This window comes from Pinus tabuliformis, chromosome 1_1 (genome assembly GCF_031772625.1).
Source record: "Pinus tabuliformis cultivar Carrire ecotype Pingquan chromosome 1_1, CPIR1, whole genome shotgun sequence".
Classification (NCBI taxonomy): domain Eukaryota; kingdom Viridiplantae; phylum Streptophyta; class Pinopsida; order Pinales; family Pinaceae; genus Pinus; species Pinus tabuliformis.
In genome coordinates, this window is record NC_142297.1 from 80,513,518 (window position 1) to 80,527,061 (window position 13,544).

Genomic DNA, 13,544 nt, shown 5'->3' on the forward strand with positions numbered 1-13,544 from the left:
ACCTCCCTTTAAAAACTTCTTCAAAACTAGAACAACTCATCAAAATTGGAATACAGCAGTGGCATTTGGACTAGCACACTTCATGGCTTTTTTCTTTGGTCTCTTCTGGAAATATGGAACACTGCAGCTTGCAAAGTATGACATATTTGGCATGTAAAAATGTCAATCATGAAAGATGAAACCCTGTTGCAACAGGAGGCTAACACCAGTGATGGAGGCAGTTGTATTCCTTGATGTTGCTACTACAGGAGTTGGTGATGTTGCTACATATGTTGTAGATGTCGCTACAGGTGTTAGAGATGTTGTGATTGTTGCTTGAGGAGATGGAAGTGTTGGTCTTGGTTCGAAGGTTGGCATAATAGGTCTTGCATGTCATTGACTTGTTCTTTGCCTATTCATCAGTTGTAGACTTATCTTAGTGGCTTGGAGGAGTGTTGAGACACTGGAGAATATGGTCCCATAGGTGGCAGAGGTTCTGGAATGAAGAATTGATGCTTTCATTGAGTTTTATCCCCGGTCGCATGCATGATGATTCAAGGGAGATATTGGAGATCCCTAGACACATGGAGGCAGGCCCAAGTGAGTGGTTATAGCTCCAGTCGCTTACATAACAGTGCTAAGGGAGCGACGAGGGATTTTCATGAGAATTTCTCCGCATTCCTCACATTTTTGAGCTAATTTTTGTGTTTTGATGACTTCCTTGATCATAAGCTTTCGGCATATGGTCGAAAAAGTTATTGGTACCTCCAGAAGATGATTAAAGTTGAAAATATCAAAAAGGTTAATGGAGTTATTGGTTGATTGAGTAAATGAGCTAAATCTGGATCTAATCTAGCATATGAATAGGATTGTTGAGCTCAATAGTTCTGATTAATTATTGAGTTGAGCACTTGAGTTCATATTTATATTGGAGATATCTCATTATGAATTGGTTGATTGTCTAGTTGTTGTGTGGAGTAAGTGAGATCTTGGAGAAGATCCTGCAAGTTGCATGTGTTCTCTAGTGCAAAATTCCTAAAGTAGTTTGTAGTTGTAGCAGCAATGACCTGAAGTTTGTTTCAACCATATGTTTATATAGAGTGTGGGATGTTGTGGTTTGGTTGGGAGTAGAGTTTGACGATTTTTCTTTAATGCTTATATGGATATTTTTGTGTGGAGCTTTTGATGGTAGTTAGTGTTGCAAATTAGATATTGATTGAGATTTGATGTGAGGTTGATACAGTGCTCATGTTGAGCAAGTTTTAGGAGTCCGTTTTGAAAATAGTTGAAACGAGGCATGTATGGAAGAAGTGAAGGCGTGGAGGCTTTGAGTATACAATGATTGGTGGATTTGGTAGATAGAAGGGTTTTCTCTGTCTAATGTTGGTTGGATAGCTCAGTAGAAACTGGGTGAGGCTCATTGGTCACGATGGTGACTAGCAGATCAAAGTCTGTAGAGTCATGTTGTTAGTTCAGGAGTAACCAGGCGAGGATCGACTAATCGTGGGAGCCTTCAACGGATGGAAGTCTGGAGATCCAAGAGAGAAACAATTTCTTGTTTGATAATGCCATCATACTGTGAAATAAGTTAAGTCTTTTGGCTCATGGGAGTGAGTTGATCCATGTATAATTTTCTCAAAAAATAATAAAATAATTGAGTAGTGCAACAGCAGCATGGTGGTTTTTTGCCCCAAGAAGAGTTTTCCACCAAACATCTTGTGTCCATTGTGTGATTTCCACTTATGGTTACATGTTTATTTGTGGTGCTTTAATCTCTTATTATTGGTTTCAGTTTATGCATGTTTGAAGATTAATTAAATGGAGAAAAAGTATAAAAGTGCCACACTACTGATTCACCCCCGCCCCCTCTCTATAGTGATCTAGTTTGCAACAATTGGTATCAGCCTCAGTTGCAGCTTGATTGCTAGAGAGTGGATCTTGGAGATTTTGGCAGAATATTTGCAAATTTTCTGAAATGGATCAGCAAGGTATACCAATACTTCATGAAGGTAAATTTGTAACTTGAAAAGTAAATATGGATTCATATTTTTTGTTCATTGATGAAGATATTTTTCTATCAGTTGAGTATGGAATTAAAGATAAATCTAATGATTTGGCTATAAAAAATATTTGTAATAGTATTTCAAAATCTGGTAGCAAGTTTGTGAAGCATTGTGAGAACGACAAAGAAATGTTGGATAAGTTGTAAAATTTGTATCTTGGAGGAAAATTGCATTTTCCATATTTGGAGAAAAATGCAAAGGATTCTACTTTTATTGCAGTAACAAATGAATCCTCCTCACAAGAAGAAGATGAGAGATCAATCATCAAATATGATGATCGATCAAAGATAATGGCACTAAAAGTGAGGATTCAAACGCTCAATGCTGAAAATAGAGATCAATAGATGTTGCTGCAAATGTTTCATGAGGGGAGTGTGCATTCAAGGAAGAAATTTCAGATTTGAAATTTCAGCTACAAGAAGGAATGAAGATTGAGATTGGAATGAGGAATCAATACAATGAGTTAGATGTTGAGTTCTAAAAATTAAGGTTTGAAGAATTTATTGTAAGAGAAGAATTGGAGAGGCTCAAAACTAGTGCTCAAGAATCTTCAAGAAAATAAAAAATTGTTGGAGCACCTAGTTGCAACAAAAATAATGAGATCCATGAGCCATGCAAGAAGCAACATAATAAGAGAATGAGGTCCAAGAAGAAGAGTAGAATTGAGAATTGTTATAATTATGGTGTCCGTGGTCAATAATCCTCGAACACAAAGCATGCATGCAAAGGATATCTCCATCTTTTAAATATAATAGTCCATTATATGGTTATTGTTTCTCATGCAATGATTTTGGCCATAGGGCTATTGACTGCAGAGAACATGCAAGGAATAAAAATTGGTTCATGCATTGGAAACAATTACCACTGACTGCAGGGCACATAGGGCTATAGCATTTACTATAGGACCATAGGACTATTGACTGCAGGGCACATGCATCCATGCATTGTCAAGGTGTGATGAGGGATCACACATTTAGGGGGATCATTTGTGCCTCCAAATGGGTTCGCATTAGTTGGAATCATGCTCATTTTGGAGGAGTTATATTTTTCTTATTTGTCATGAGTATGTTGCAGGAAAGGAGTTTTATTGTTGCTATCATATAGTGGCAATCATATGGTTTGCGTCACATAGTTGGTATTTTTATGATGATCTTACTGTTAGATCATATTTATGTCATATGTTGTCATGTATATGTTGATGCTTATGAGTTTTTGGATGGATAAGATATGAGAAGGATAATTTATGTTGCTCATGATAGTTTGATTCATGATGATGGATGAGATATTGTGTACTCATGACGTTTTATATTTTACTGCTTATATATGGAGTATACATTGTTTTCTTTTCACCAATTTTCTACTAATACCTCATTTATGATATGTTGCTCACCTACGATGAGGTTATGCATTTGTTGTTTCTTGTGATGCTCTCAGTATGATGGATGTTGTTTCTTGGTTTTTCTATCAAGGGGAGAGAGAATATGATGATATGGATTTGATGACCCTCTGTTATTGCTACACATTAAGAGATTATGGTATTGCTCATGGAGGTCTTATGTTTTACTGCACATGCTACATATTGTTGATGCCATATGGAGCATATTTTTACCATGTACTCATGTCTTACACATTTTGGGCATGTGTTGATGAGAGTACATTTATGTGCATATGTAAAAGCCATGTACTATCATTGTATCATATTTTCCGCACATTGATAATGGAGAGACCCATGGTGTCTAGCATGTATTATCATTATATATTTATGGGTCAATGGGAGTCCAAGTCATGTTTCATGTTGTATATCTTTGACGTAGCCCCACATATAGGGTGCATGATGTAACTTAGGTCCATAGAATCATGGTTGGTGATAGGTGTAGAGGATTCATATGTCAGTTCCATGTACTTGTCACAACTATGTATATGCTCCATGAAGCATTATGTTGTAATGTATTGTATATCATGTCCAAATCCAATTAGAGTCATGTTCCATAAGGAGTAGTCTCTCACACTTGACAAGGAGGCTCATTATAGCAAGAAGATGTGTTGTTTTAGCAGGCAGAGAGTATGTATTTCCAGCTCCATTACATGCTTAGGGGGGGCATGTTCAACTTTAGAGTTGGCATGGCATTGGCTAGTGGTGTTAGCAGTTTGTTTCCTTGTCTTCATGCTTATCTTCTAGAGGATACTTCTATGGGTTGCATCATTATAGTGTTGAGTATGACAAGGGGATCACTTCTCTCATCCGACACATTATTGACATTGTTCTTAAGTCTTTATATGGACCTTTACCATTGATGTTAAAGGGGGGAGAGATTTTGGATTGTTGAGTCAGTCTCACATGTTGTATTAAGGTTGACATCGATGCCAAAGGGGGATTTTGTTGGCATTTTAGTGTTGGAATTGATGTCAACAAGCTATTGGTGATGCTAGTCATATTCATGTGTGATGAGTGTTTGGTGATATGTGTTTGGTTGATGGTCTTGTTAGTTGGCATTGATGTACACATCCTATGACTAGACCTAGTTGAGATGATGTTTCCATACAAAGGAGATGGATTCCATACATGTTGAGTTGGTTGGAGATGTTGATGTTGCAGGTGGTTGGAGTGTTGCTCTAGATGTTGTGTATGTCTCTACATGTCTTGGATACATTGCATGTGTTGCTACATGTGTGATATTTGGTTCTTTTTATTAGAGGTGCTACTACCAGTGATGGAGGTAGTTGTATGCCTTGATGTTGTTGCTACAGGAGTTGGTGATGTTGAAACAAATAATGTAGATGTTGCTACAGTTGTTAGAGATGTTGTGGTTTCTACTTGAGGAGATGGAGGTGTTGGTATTGGTTTTAAGGTTTCTAAAATAGGTCTTGCATGTCATTTGTTCTTTTCCTATTCATCAGCTAGGTTACAGTCTTAAAATCACTAACTCTACCAAACCAAGAATCTAAACCATAAACTACTTTTCATAGTGGAAATATAAAGTAGTTAATCACATATGCACAAATATACATGGTTTTTAACAAAATTTTACAATATGTACAATCCCAATCTTCGTTATATTAAATCAAATCTAAATAATACAACAGTGTATGGTATACAAGATACAATGGCAAACTTCATTGCGAAACTTCGATGTCGTATCTTGTCATGTCGGTCTGTCACTCCCGCACTGCTCACTAGTAGTCCCTTAGTCCATTAAAGCCGCTATACATCGAGACTCCAAGGGGGCTGCCACCTAACGATGTTGCAAGTCACTTCTACTACAAGTACACGAGCTAATCAAACTGCTCTCTAGGCTCACCAATTCCAGATCTTCAAGATGCCTTCTAGTAGCCTCTTTCGTCCATAAAAGAGCTACTCATAAGGTTTCAATTCTTCACCCAATCACGCACCAAAAAATGTCCTTCTTATTTGCTGCTCCAGGGCTACTTTGGGTAGCCAACACACTGCCCTCCAACAGACCTATGACACCAACAATATGCTGCAATCATGATCCAATTTAGTCAAACACTTAACCCAATACACCTCTCCAAAAAAATTTTATTCACCACACTTGCATGTTGCACTCTGCAATCCTGGTTAGGGCATCAACCTTTAGCCCTTATCTTCCATGTAGTCAGCAAGACAAGCCTTATAAGGTTGTGATCCTACAAGGTGAGACACCTCCACACCTACGTTTCTCCTTGTTGGATTGTTTAACCCCAACACAACACATAAAGACAACCCACATTCTAGCTATGGCATGTGGCCTAGCACAACAACTGTTGTAGGCTTATGACCTCCTCCAAAACACCACCAAATAACCTTTACACAGCTTTGTTTTGTCCCTCATCTCTTCAGCCTACTAGCAAGAAACTCAACCCTTGAACAACAACACCTCACAACTATCTTAACCATAAAGCATTCCCTTAACAACTTCATTTTTACCTACATCTCTTCATCCCTTAACCACAAACTCTACACGCTGCTTCTCGGCCTCCAAACACAACATTTCCCATGCTATTCAAGTCCTCTTTTGGCTGCGGCTAGCCTTCCAAATTCAGAGCTCCTTTGGAGGATGTATTGCTCACTTGAATGCTCAAACATTGATCTTTCACCCTCTGTTTATAGCCTAAATGAAGGGCTCCAGTGAATCTTGAAGAGACACATTTATTGTGATTGTTTACACCAAGCCTACATGACTTGACAACCAATAATTATTTTCTCAACTTCGAAAATTAATTTCTCTCTTACGACAACTCAAAATCGGATGATTCTTGATGCGTTGGAATTGTCTCACTAAGCACTATCATCCTCATCCATCACATGTTGATTTTTCATCATGGTTTTCACCCAAATCATGATGAGTGAAAAACCCCACACTTGGGTTCTAAGCCCACAAGCTGCCCTTGTGGTTCTTTTCCCTCCAAACCCTGAACCTCCCAGGCTACCCAAATCAACACTCCCTCTTAGTGAGGGAGGTACTTCCAATACCAAGAAGTCTCTCATCGTCATCATCACTGATCACAACACTTTCTCAACTCCTATCACTCATAATCGCAACAATCCATGTACGGTGAACTAATCCCTTCTTGGAAATGTTGTTGTCATTATTGGAAGCACCCTGCATATTCTTCTTATCTTGTAACATCTTCCACTCTTTCCATGATTCCTTCTTTCCGGTTGTAGAATAAGCCTTTCTCCCCCTAGCCATGTGCTCTTCTTAGGCTACAGAACCTCCCTCTGAATCTTCGAGCTCCCTCTCGAACTAGACTCCTTCTGAGTGTCTAGAACCTGGACCTTCTCAGGAAGGTGTAACTTCCTCTTGGGAACCTGTACCTACTCCTCTGAAGCCTACATATGCACTTGCTCCTGCTTCTCTGGAACTTGTACCTGCTCCACTTGCTTCTTTCCATGATCCACAGGCTTACTCGTCAACCTGTAGAGACCATGCTCTCTAACTCCAAGCACAATCCCATTGGAGCTAGAGCTTCTAGGCCTTAGTCTTGCCTTCCCATCCTGGAAAAAGACCTAAAACCCCTTCCTCTCAATCATAGAGATGGAAATAACACTATATCTGAGTCCTAGTACAAACAATACATCCTAGACTTGCATCACACGTCTTGTCTCCATTTTGAATGGCACAACACCCAATCCTCGGATCTCCAAATGACTCTTGTCACCCAACACCATGTGAAACTTTGAATCCCACTCAGCTAGTGTCTCAAAAACCTCTTGTGACCTTGTCATATGCTTTGTCACACCACTGTCCACATACCATCCATCCTCAACGATAGTACCCTACGAGAAATGAGAAATCATAGCAAAGTCCTCCTCTTCCAATATTTTGGAGAGATCATCTATCTTAGCTAAAGTGGAAACACCAACAACCTGCTTTCCTCTCTTCTTCTCATCATTTCCCTTCTTCTTCATTAGACATCTCAATGAAAAATGACCCAACTTGCTACAGTTAAAACACTTGACTTTACTCAAGTCATTCTTTTGCTTACCCTTCATTCGCTATGCAAGTGCCATGCCATCATCTAAAGCCTTCTTCTTCGGATTAATATCCTCATCTCGCAACTCTTCTTGAATGAATTGATCCCACATCCTATCCTTGACAGCTTCTCCCTCGTAACGATTCATTTGATGAAGGGCTTCCATTCCTCAGTGAACCCTTTCAAGGAAATCCTTACCGTATCTCCATCTTCGATAGTCATAACGATGGCAGCAAGCTCAAATTTGACCTGAGACAATCTCGTTACATACAAGGTCACGTTTTCACCCTTTAATATCTTGGTGGACTTCAAATTATCCTCTAATACCAGTACCTGATTCTCATTCTTATTCTGGAACAAATTTTGAAGAGTCATACACATCTCATGTGCATTTTTCTTCCCATACAAATGAGGTATTAGGGCATCCTTCACACCATCTAGGATGATCAATGGCAGCCTCACATCCAAATCATACCATATTTCCAGCTCCTTAGGGTCAGCTGGCTTCTTGACCTCTTTCTCGACAAAATCCTAAATCCTATTGACCTATAAGACCAACTTGATCCTTTCTTTCCAAGGACTATAGTTGGACAACCCCTCCAACCTATCCTCATACTAAAGACCTGCCTGCAACTTCAACATTATAAAAACCCTTCACTCACAATGTGATCAACTCCCTCTCACGTTGTACTTCATTGTGCACCACTCTGATTTACTTACTTCCAAAGTAGCTAAGACATGCTCTGATACCATGTTGACCATGTCACGGCCTTGGGTCTATGTTAGAGTCTTAAAATTGTTGGTGCTACCAAACAAATAATCTCAACCATAACTACTTTGCACAGCATAAATATAAAGCAGTAAATCACATATGCACAAATATACATAGTTTTTAACAAAATTTTACAATATGTACAATCTCAATCCTCGTTATATTAAACCAAATCTAAATAATACAAAAGTCTATGGTATAAAAGATACAATGACAAACTTCATTGCGCAACTTTTATTTGATATCTTGTCCTATCATTCCTTTGCTATTGTACTGCTCTCTAGTAGTGCCTTAGTCCATGAAGGTCACCACACATTGAGACTCCAAGAGGGCTTCCACCTAACAATGTTGAAAGTAACTTCTGCTGCATGTACACGGGCTCATCAAACTGCTCTCTAGGCTGGCCAATTCTTGAGCTTCAATCTACCTTCTGGTAGCCTCTTTCATCCATCAAAGAGATACTCATAAGGCTGCAATTGTTCACCCAATCAAGCACCAACAATGTCCTTCTTGTTTGCTGCTCTAGGGATACTTTGAGTAAACAACATGTTGCCCTCCAACAATTTGTGGCACTCAATCCAATCACTGTCGATTATGCTCCTAGGAAGACATTTCACCACCATAGAATGTCATCCACATGGCAGCAATAGGCCACTACAATCACAATCCAATATGGTCAAACACTTGACCCAATACACCTCTCCAAAACACTATTGCTCACCATGCTTTCCTATTGCACTCTGCAATTCTTGTTAGGGCATCAAACTTCATCCCTTATCCTCCATGCAGTCAATAAGTCAAGCCTTATAAGGTTGTAGTCCTCCAAGGTGAGACACGTCTACACCTATTTTTCTCCTTGCTAGCTTGTTTAACCCCAATGCAACACATAGAGACAACCCAGCTGATGGTTATGGCCTGTAGCCTAGCACAACAAAAGTTGTAGGCTTACGACCTCCTCTAAAACATCACCAAACAAACTCTACACAACTATGTTTTGTCCCTCATCTATTTGGCCTACTAGCGAACAACTCGGACCTTGAACAACAACACCTCAGACCTTTTTTAACCATAAAATAGTCCCTTAACAACTTCATTGTTACCTACAGCTCTTTGTCCCTTAACCATAGACTCTCCACGGTACTTCTCTACATCCAAACACAGAATTTCCGAGGTTATTCAAGTCCTCTTCTGGCCGCGGCTAGCCTTCCAAATTTAGAGCTCCCTTGGAGGATGTATTGCTCACTTGGATGCTCAAACAACGATCTTTTACCCTCTATTTATAGCCTAAATGAGTGGCTCCAACGAATCTTGAAGAGACACATCTATTAGGATTGTTTGCACCAAGCCAACATGACTTGACAACAAATAATTACCTTGTCAACTTTAAAAAATCATTTCTCTCTAACGACAACTTGGAATCAGATGATTATCGATGCCTTGGAATCATCTCGTCGAGCACTATCATCCCCATCCATCACATGTCGATTTTTCATTATGGTTTTGACCCAAATAATGATGGGTGAAAAACCCCACACTTGGGTTCCAAGCACACAAGTTTCCCTTGTGGTGCTTTACCCTCCAAAACTTAAACCCTAAGGCTTGGAGTACCTCCCAATCTACACAAATAAAAAAAATCCACGTATTATCATTATATCAACTTTTGGGCACATTGATCATAGAGAGACCCATGGTGTCTAGCATGTATTTCCATTAGCTATGTGTGGTTTAATGGGAGTCCAAGTCATGTTTCATGTTGTATATCTTTGATGTAGCCCCACATATTGGGTGCATGATGTAAACTTGGGTCCATAGAATCATGGTTGGTGATAGGTGTAGAGGAGTCATATGTCAATTCCATGTACTTGTCACAACTATGTATATGCTCCATGAACCATTATGTTTTAATGTATTGTATATCATGTCGAAATTCAATTAGAGTCATGGTCCATGAGGAGTAGTCTCTTGCACTTGGAAAGGAGGCTCATTGTAATAGGAAGATGTGTTGCTTTAGCAGGTGAAGAGTATGTATTTCTAACTCCATTAGATGCTTAGGGGGAGCATGTTCAACTTCAGAGTTAGCATGGCATTGGCTAGTGGTGTTGGCAATTGGTTTCATTGTCTTCATTCTTATATTCCAGAGGATACTTATATCGGTTGCATCAGTATAGTGTTGAGTATGACAAGGGGAGAACTTCTCTCATCCGACACAATATTGACATTGTTCGTAAGTGTTTGTATGTCCCTTTCCCATTGATGTCAAAGAGGGAGAGATTTTGGATTTTTGAGTCAGCCTCACATGTTATATTGAGGTCGACATCAATGCCAAAGGGAGATTTTGTTGGCATTGATGTCAACAAGTTCTTGGTGATGCTAGTCATATTCATGTGTGATGAGTGTTTGGTGATATGTGTTTTGTTGATGGTCTTGTTAGTTGGCATTGATGTCAACATCCTATGACTAGACCTAGTGGAGATGATGTTTGGCTACTAAGGAGATGGATTCCAGACATGTTGAGTTGGATGGAGATGTTGTTGTTGTAGATGGTTGGGGTGCTTCTCTAGATGTTGCATATGTCTCTACATGTCTTGGAGACATTGCATGTGCTTCTACATGTGTGAGATGTGGTTTCTTGAGTTGGAGGCGTTTCTACCAGTGATGGAGGCAAATGTATGCCTTGATGTTGTTGCTGCAGGAGTTGGTGATGTTGCTACAAATGTTGTAGATGCTACTACAAGTGTTAGAGATGTAGTGGTTGTTGCTTGAGGAGCTGGAGGTGTTGGTCTTGGTTCTAAGGTTGGCAGAATAGGTATTTCATGTAATTTGTTCTTTTCATATTCATTAGTTGTAGACTTATGTCAGTGGCTTGGAGGAGTGTTTAGACACTAGAGAAGATGGTCCCACTGGTGGAAGAGGTTCTGGACTAAATAACTAATGCTTTCACTAAGTTTTAGCCCCAATCTCCTCCATGATGAGTCAAGGGAGTGGTTTGAGAACTCCAGTCGCATGGAGGAAGGCCCAAGGGAGTAGTTATAGCTCTAGTCGCTTGCAGGATTGTGCCAAGGGGTCGACTAGGGATTTTCAAAAGAATTGCTATGCATACCTGGTGTTGTTGAGCTAATTTTTGTTTTTTGGCGACTTCCTTGATCAAAACATTTTGGCATATGGTCAGAAACATTCATGGGACATCAAGAAGATGATTACAGTTGAAATATCAACAACGCTAATGGCATTAGTGGTTGATTGATTCAAGGAGTTGAATTCAGATCTAATCTAGCATATGAACATGATTCTTGAGCTCAGTAGTTCTGAGTAAGTATTAATTTTAACACTCTAGTTCATATTTATATTGTAGATATCTCATTGTGAGTTGGTTGATTGTCTAGTTTTTGTGTGGAGTGAGTGAGAGCTTGGATAAGAGCCTACAAGTTGCATGTGTTCCCTAGTGTAGAATTTCTGAAGTAGTTTGCAGTTGTAGCAAAGTGAGTTGAAGTTTGTTTTAGCCATATGTTTATGCAAAGTGTGAGATGTTGTGGTGTGGTTTGTTGTAGAGTTTGAGGATTTTTCTTTTCTCATTGTATGGAGATTTTTGTGTGGAATTTTTTATGGCAGCTAGTGTTGTAAATTAGATATTGATTGAGATTTGATGTGAGGTTGTTGCAGTGCTCATGTTGAGCAAGTTTTAGGAGTCCAGCTTGAAAATATATGAAACAAGGCTCGCATGGAGAAAGTGAAGGTGTGGAGGCTTTGAGTATACAGTGCTTGGAAAATTCAATAGATGGAAGAGTTTTCTCCATCCAATGGTGGTTGGATAGTTTGGTAGAAACTGAGCGAGGCTCATTGGTCATGTTGGTGACTAGTAGATGATAGTTTGTAGAGTCGTGTTGTTAGTTCAGGAGTACCCAGGAGAGGATTGATTGATTGTGGGAGCCTTCAGCGGATGGTAATCTGTAGATCCGAGAGAGAAACAATTTCTTGTTTGATAGTGCCAGCATATTGTGAAATAAGTTGAGTCTTACAACTCATGGAAGTGAGTTGATCCATGTATAATTTGTTCAAAAATTAATAAAATAATTAGGAGGTGCAACAACAAGGTGGTTTTTTTCCTGATGAAGGGTTTTCCACCAGACATCTTGTTTCCATTGTGTGGTTTCCTTTTATGGTTGCATGCTTATTTGTGGTGCTCTAAAGAGGGTTATATGTTTTAGTTTATGCAAGTTTGAAGATTAATTAATTGAAGAAAAAGTATAAAAGTCCCACACTACTGATTCACCCCCTCTCTCAATAGTGATCTAGTTTCCAACAATTAGATGGATTAACTAATGGAAAAAATTGCAATATCATACATTTCCTTGTCACTTTCCCTCAAGGAACCATGTCTTTAAAATTAGTTGATGCATCTAATAGGGTGAAAATTTCTAACTTAATAATTGAGCTTTTGGAGGGATGGTTAGAATAGTGGAGGATCTGAAGAATGTTGTGCAAGTTATCACAAATAATACTTCAATCTATCTTCTTGTTGGAAATATGTTAGAGTTCAAATATATGACCATATTTTGGACCCCATGTGATACACATTACATAGATTTCATGCTTGAGGACATAGGAAAAGTGGAATGGGAGATTGTTGTAGAGAATTAAAAGTTTATCACAAAATACATCTACAACCACTCATGCGTATTCAACCTAATGAGGAAAAACTTTGGGAGAAAGCAACTTGTTAGTCCTACCATCACAAGATTTGGAACTCACTTTCACACATTGCAATCTCTCACTTCCTAACAACAAAACTTGCAGAAAATGTTTTCCAATGATGATTGGAATGCATCTTGGTCGACTCATATAACATTTAGAAAATATACCAAAAAGATTTTTTTTTACAATACTTTTTAGAAAAATGTTGTAGTTCTTGTGAAAATTGTTGAGCCCCTTTTTAAGGTGTTGTGGTTGGTGGATGGGAAAAAATTGGCCATGGGCTACATCTATGAGGTTGTGGATCAAGAAAAGGAGCAAATACATGAAGCCTACAAGGATAGAGTAGGTAAATATTGACTTATTTGGAAGATCATTGATAATAGATGGAACAATAAACTCCGTTGTCCTATACATGTAGTTAGGTATTTTCTGAACCCAAGGTATTTTCTTAGGAGAAGATCAGAATGGGAAGGTCAAACATGGGTTGTACGAGTGCTTGGAGCACATGGTCCTTGATGAGTTCAAGTAGTTTGAAATACGTCAATAGATCAATACTTTCACTA